Consider the following 7650-nt stretch of genomic DNA (forward strand, 5'->3'; position numbering starts at 1 on the left):
CCCCTCTGCCTGCTCACCCAGGCCCCCTCTGCCTGCTCACCCAGGCCCCCTCTAGCCTTGTGTGTTTCCAGCTACCATATCATCTAGACTCTGCACCCTTGGTAGTTTCCCACTGGCCTTTCAGACTTTCCCTTCATCCAGGGTTTACCCTAGGCTCTGGGCTCCTGGACTCTCACCCCCGACTTGCCCTACTCCAGTGATTACTGGCTCCGTACTCCCATCCAGGGCTACTCTGTAATGTCTGCTGCTGACGTACCCTTCCCAACTCCCTATGGTTTCATAATGCCCAGGTGTCCACAGCCACAATGGACCTACCCATGTTCTTCTTCCTTCTAGGCATCCTGAGGCCCATCCCCCTCAGAGCCCCAAAGGCTCATGAATATCTTTTATCCTTGGTTATGGGGAAATACTTGTCTCTAGGCTGGTGTATTTGCCCAGCATCCTACTTGGCTCCAGGCACTGACCCTTCTCTTCCTTAGCCTGGTCCTTCCCACACCAGACAAAGCTGACAACCCCCAACCCCACTGCCACACTTGTGGTGTAGACGTGTGTGCCGAGGCTGACAGAAGAGCGACCCAGTTCTGGAAACTTCATTAGCAGTCTGGGAAAGGAAGCTTAAGAGTACGGAAGCTAGGAAACTCTTTTTTTTTTTTTTTTTTTTTTTTTTTTTGGTTTTTCAAGACAGGGTTTCTCTGTATAGCCCTGGCTGTCCTGGAACTCACTCTGTACACCAGGGCTGGCCTCACACTCAGAAATCCGCCTGCCTCTGCCTCCCGAGTGCTGGGATTAAAGGCGTGCGCCACCACGCCCTGCGCTGGGAAACTTGTTGTTGAGCCCCGGGGGCCACCTTGTCTGGTGTGTGCTCCTGGCCTGATCTTCCTTGTGATATAGCCACTTCTCTTTTCCTATGAAGCTGGTATGAGGTAAACTTGGTCAGCAGTGGTGGCAAAATCCAGATTGATCTAGAAGAGTGGGCGGAGCCATAGGTGAAGGGCATGAACCAGCACAGGACAGGAGAGGGACGTAGTTGGGGGAACTGACTGCCTAATTGCTAGGTCCTAGGCCTGTTCCTGTCCCTGTAGCCAGCTTGGCCATATCATGGGTGTCACAAGACAGGGTCGGAGCTGTTCTGCTGCCCCTCGGCCAGCCCCCGTCCTGTTGCCCAAGGCCCTGGTCCCTGTGGGCTCCCCAGAACCCCTTCTGTCTCTTTGCTCACCATCGCTCTCCCGGCAGATCTGAGGCCTCCCTGCTGGGGCTCTGCAGGTTTCTCAAGGACAGAGTTGGGTCAACGCTGGTCCTTGCATTACACCAAAGTGTAATAGCAGTAGCTGGTGCACTGAGCTAGAGGAATGGTCAGGACACAGGCGTTCCAGGGCAAGATGAGCTGCATCCTTATATTCTGCCTTTTCAATGCCTTCCCTCTCAGAAGCTGCCCCGTCTGCAGCCTCCTGAAGTTTGGAACCCAGGCATTGGCATGGTGCTGGTGCTGGTAGGCCATGCTCCTATATGCCCATGTGGATAGTGTGCCTGTCTGCGTGACTGTCAGCAAATGAACATCTCTGCGTGTCTCTGCTGTGAGTGTGTGTGCTTGCGGGTACAGGCTACAGGCAAGTATGTGTGTTGTGTTACTTCAGGCTTTGCTCTGCCAACCTTACATTTCCTCTGAGGCCCACATGTCCTCCCTTCAAAGTTCATTCTCTCTGGCCTGGCGACAGGAAACAGGCTTGATATCAGCAACTTCTCAGGAAGTCCCTGAGCAGATGGTTCAGGGCAGGCACAAGGGGCTTGGTCTCTGGCTCCCTCCCTGCATCCTTTGATTCTTCTGCTTTGTACTCGGTTTGCCTAGCTTCTGAGGGCTCCACTGGACCTGCCCACCCTCTGACCAAAGAGTGGGTCCTGCAGGCACCAGCATCTTCCCTGAGCTCTGCATGCTGTAACTTTCCTGGCTCAATCCTTAAATGGCTACGAGGAATCCTCTGCATGCTGAATTCCTGGTTAACCTCTGACTGGTGGAAAGGTCAGTGGATCATGAGGGTAGAAAGCAATCATTGCTACTGTACCGGCCATCACCCACAGTGCACAGTCAGGCCCTTGACTCTAAGCTGTAAGTAAAAGGTACATGTATGCCCATGATCCCTGCATGTAGGAGGCTGGGGCAGGAGGATGGAGAGTCTTAGGCCAGCCTGGGCTACATAAGAGGCCTGCTTCTATTTTAGACTCATTAAAAAAACAGCAGGGAAGAATTCCCATAGGGCCAGGCAGTGGTGGCACAGGCCTTTAATCCCAGCACTCCAGAGGCAGAGGCAGGCAGAGCTCTGAGTTCAAGGCCAGCCTGGTCTACAGAGCAAGTTCCAGAACAGCCAGGGCTACATAGAGAAACCCTGTCTCAAAAAACCAATCTAGTCCATTTCCCACATGCCAATCCCCAGCTTCCTCCAGTGTTCAAGTATTATCTTGTGTACCCAGAATATGGGCCTGCAAACCAGCACATTAGCACAGATAGAATACCATCCAGACATTTTACAGATCTTACTCATCTTCCAATTGTCCCCTCAAAGAGTACCAAGGGCTCAAAAAAGATGCTAAATTGTATCAGACACACAAAGCCACATAGTGTTTGATTCTATAAACATGAAGTGGCAGAAAAGGCAAATTGTACTATAGAAGGTGAAAAAATGTGTTCTGTGATTAACGGGCTGAGAGCATTGGGGTGACTCCATGTTCAGTGTGTGAGGTACTGGAGATTGAATTTGGGGCTTTATACATCCTTAGCAGGTGTTTTACCACTGAGCTATGTCCCCAGACCACTTTTTATCTTACTTTTAAAAAAAAAAACAAAACAGGATCTCACTGTTTCCTACGCTGTAAACTCACTCTGTCTCAGACAAGACTTGGAACCAGGCTTTTCCCCTCAGCCGGGATTATTGGCTTGCAACAGAAAGCCCATGACCATCTTAAAAGATGAAGGGAGGTGTGATAGCACACTCCCTCAATCCCAGCCAAGCAGAGGCAGGCAGTTCTCTGTGAGTTCGAGGTCACCCTGGTCTACATCGTGTGAATTCCAGGCCACCTTAAAAAAAAAAAAAAAAGTCTTCATTGCTTGCTAAAACATTTTGAAGTGTTTACTCATTTGTGTATATGTGTGTACATGTACGGGTGGGTGGGGACATATGCAGGCTCCTTGGTCAGTCTCTGTATTCCCTTGAGTCGGGCTCTCTCCCTGAACCTCGGCTCACACTTTCTCAGGTTAAAACTCAGCAAGCTCTGACTTGGAGTCGGGATTGCAGCACGCACTGAACTCCGACCTTGTAATGTGAGTGTTGGGAATCCAACCGCTGGTCCTTGTGATCACACAGCAATCGCCCTTTACTCTGAGCTGTCCAAACAGTCCCCAAAATGTTTTTAAAGTGGCTGAGGTCAAGTGTAAAAGTGACTTAGGGTTTTGTTTGCACATTTAGGTAAACACTAAAAATAATTTAATTGTATGTTTATAAAGTTGTTTTTTAAAAGCAGTACCAGCCATTTGTGGTGGACCAGGCGTGTAATCCCAGGATTCAGGCAACTAAGACAAAACTTTGAATTTTGGTCTGCGCAGTGAGTTCCAGGGCATTTTGACTTACAGACTAAAACTTCTCAAGAAATTAAACAAACAAACAAATTAATTAATCAATTGACATACTACAAAGGATGTATTCTTTTTACTCAGACCTTCTTCCCCAAATACCACCTTTAAGAAAATTACGCACTTATCAGCCAGGCGTGGTGACACACACCTTTAATCCCAGCACTCAGGAGGTGGAGTTTGAGGCCAGCTTGGTCTGCAGAGCTCCAGGACAGCCAGGGTCACACAAAGAAACCTTGTCTTGAAAAACCAAACCAAGCAAAAAAAAAAAAAAAAAACAAAAAAAACCAAAAAAACAAAACAAAACAAAAATCCCAGTTACCCCAGTAAATTAACACAAATGGATATGAGCTAATCTCTACATTGCTAGTTTTCATTACTAGAGACAAGCTATTTTATATAGAAAAGAGCTTTTGTTAGGGACAGAAAGTCCAAATAGCAGACTGCTGTACAGGTCATTGAGGGCTGCAGGCTTCCGGGGTGTGTGTGTGTGTGTGTGTGTGTGTGTGTGTGTGTTATGGACCATATTCAAAGGTTCACAGTTATCCTTTTCTGGTCCGTTTTATTTAGCTGAAAAGCATCCTTGATTTCCTCCTGAGTAAGACACAATTCCCTTCCTCAGTCTGGCTGTTTGTTTTAGTTGAGTTTGTAGGGTTACTTTGTAGCCCCGACTGTAGACCACCTTGGCCTTGAACACACAGAGATCTACTTGCCACTTAGTGCTGGGATTGCAGGTGTGCACCACCATACCTGGCCTTTGTTTTTCAGGATCTTAACGCAGTATAGTGTCTTTGTAATCAATAATGTATATTGGGTGAGGGGGGATGAGGCAAGGTCTCATATATTCATGTAGCCTAAGCTGACCCCATACTGAGTATGACAAACTCCCAACTTTTTGCTTCCATCTCCCAAATATTGGGATTACAGGCATTTGTTACCTTGCCTGGCTATATACATTGGTTTGATTTCTTTCATTCATTCATTTATTTTATAATGTTAAAACAACTTTCTTACTGTAGTTGCTATTTGGTCATGGTGTATAATTATTTTGTATACCTCCAGATTCCATTTATTAGTCTTTGTTGAAGATTATCAACACATTAAATCTTTAAAATGTATTTTATGTCATCATCATTAAAATAAAGCCAATATTGAATTGGGAGCATACACCTCAAGTCCTGGCACTCAGTGAGACAAAGGCTAGAGGACCACAAATCCAAAATCCTTAACTTAGTGAAACCCTGTCTCAAAATACAAAATAAGAAGCCGATTGGGGGTGGAGCTTCAAGCTCTGGCCTGGGGGGCACAGTGGGAGGAAGAAGGGGGTCCCATTTTGTGAACCACCCTGGCTTGAAACCCTCTTGGAGGAATTTAGTCATGGCTGAATCTTGTAGTAAAAGGTGATTTAGTGATGTCAAGCCAAACTCCAGTTTTGTAATTTGTGATGATGTCACATGTCTAAACACTGTTCACAGTTGACAGGCTCTGAAGGAAGTCCCTCACTCTGGGACCTTGTGTTTAAGGTCCATGTGGCTCTGGATACAAACTTCCCTTTTCTGACCCTCAGCTGCTTCTTCAAAACCCATTTTTGGTAGTATGCACTGTTGTTATAGCAACACTTTGTCTTCATTATTCTCTCTGGTTTCCTCTGTAGGGACCCACCGGTGGGTTTACTTGTGTGTGTGTGTGTGTGTGTGTGTGTGTGTGTGTGTGTGTGTGTATGTGTGTGTTTCATCTTCCTCATGTGCGTGTGTCTCTCTCTGCCTCCCCCATGCACCCCCTTTCTTTTTGTTAGGGTCTTCCAGGCTGGAATTCACTTTGTAATCAAGGATGACTTTCAACTTTGGTCTTTTTGCCTCTACCTCCTAAGTTGGCATTCCAGGTGTTCCCATTGTGCCTGGATTTTATTCGATCCTGGGGATTGAACTGTGAGTTTCATGCAACTATGCTTCCTAATGAGCTACATCTCTAGCACACCCCATCATTTCACCATAATGAGTCATAACTTGAGTATCCTCCCACTAAGCTACTCCACCAGGGATGGCTAGGGTCTCCCTGACACAGGCAGAATCCCACTTTGGTTCCTTGACTTTCAGACTCAGGTATCAGAGGAAGATAGTCGAATAGGATCAGAACTGCTACTCACTATGGTAAGAGTTTGAGCATCCCTAACTATCCACCAGGGACTGGTTCCAGGACACCTTAGCATGCTAAAATCTGCAAACATTTAATCTTATATAAAATGGGGTAGTGTTTTCATAGAACTTACACATGTCCTCCCATGTCTTTAAACGACGTCTAAATGGCTTGTAATTTTTAATACAACATCAACATTATGTAAATACTTTTACTGTTTGGGGAAACAATGACCAGGGAAAGAACTCTGTGCATGTCTGGTACAGATGCAAGTTTTTGTTTTCTGAATAGCTGCCATTCAAGATTGGTTGAATTCTCATATCTGGAACCTGTGTGGACAGAAAGTAGTTTCAAAACTCATATTGTAAGCTGGATATGGGTGAAGGCAAGAGGGTCATGTCTTCAAGGCCAGCCTGGGTGACATAGTGAGACTTTGTCAATGTTACATGGTGAGACTTTGTTCAAGGCCAGCCTGGGTTACATGGTGAGACTTTGTCAATGGCAGAGCTCTTGTTTAGCACACACAAGGTCTGGTTTTGATCTTCAGCACCTTAAAAACAAAATTAAGAAAACAAGACAAAACTCCAAAATATTATTGTACCTAGGAAGCTAAGACTTAGCATCACCCTTGAAGGGGATGGGTGTCTCCCATTATGATCTTCCTTGAAGAGTGCAGAGGAAGGGCGGTTCCCATTATGACCTCAGTTCTTTCACCATCTGACCTCTGTAAGAAGTGAGGAGGCCCTTATTGGCAGAGGGTTACTGCAGACTCAGCCAAGTCGAGGCTGGGTGCCAGCTGCAGGGCTGTGTGTGGTCCGGGAGTGTGATTCTCAGCTATTGATGTGGTCCTGTCCCTTCTCACCTAAAACCTCATCTCATTGGACAGTGCCCCAGTCTGTAGAATGAACGGCCTTCCGCATTTATAGTCTTGCTAGACAACTGTTCGTGTTGTTTGTTTTAAGACAGGGTCAAACCCGTGCTGACCTTGAGGTTTCTATGTAGCTGAGGATGGCCTTGAGTTCCTGGTTCTTCTGTCCTGATTTATGTGGTGCCATGACCAACCAAACCCATAGATTCACGCATGCCAGGCAAGCACATTGCCAACTGAGTTACACCCTATTCTGTAACCCCTTTTTTGTTTGGGTGTAGGCTTTTGTTTTGTTCTTGAGACACGGTGTATCTGTATAGCCCTGACTGCCCTGGAACTCAATATAAGACCTGGCTGGCCTCCAACTTGTGGCAATCCTGCCTCTGAGTGTTTACATGTGTGTATGTGGGGGGGGGGGCACAAATGGCTCAAGACCATCTGTTTGGGCCATTGCATTAACATCATGATAAATGACAGGATGGGCACACAAGGCCGCATGCATCCACTGGAGACTTGGTAAGAACACACACTGCAGTAGGTGAGGAGCCCTGCACATATTCAGGGTCCCAGGCTTGCTCTCTCAGTGAGGTCCACCTTCCAGTGTCAGACGCCCCCTCAAAGGAGATGTAAGTTACTGGGCTTTTTTTGCTACTTCTTACCAAAAAGAGAGCATAAGGCTTGGCCTCTCTGGGTTCACATATGGGAATCCTACTCTGACCCACTTAGACACGAGGGAAGGCAACCGACTGTGAGTGGGGCCCAGCAAGAAAGGGCTTTGTGTCAGGTGTGATGGTGCACCCTGGAACTCTCTCTGTAGACCAGGCTGGCCTCAAACTCATAGATCCACCTGCCTCTGCCTCCCAAATGAATGCTGGCATTAAAGGCGTGCACTACCGGGCTGGTAAGATGGCTCAGTGGGTAAGAGCACCCAACTGCTCTTCCAAAGGTGCAGAGTTCAAATCCCAGCAACCACATGGTGGCTCACAACCATCCTTAACGAGATCTGACTCCCTCTTCTGGAGTG

This window comes from Mus pahari, chromosome 14 (genome assembly GCF_900095145.1).
Source record: "Mus pahari chromosome 14, PAHARI_EIJ_v1.1, whole genome shotgun sequence".
NCBI lineage: Eukaryota > Metazoa > Chordata > Mammalia > Rodentia > Muridae > Mus > Mus pahari.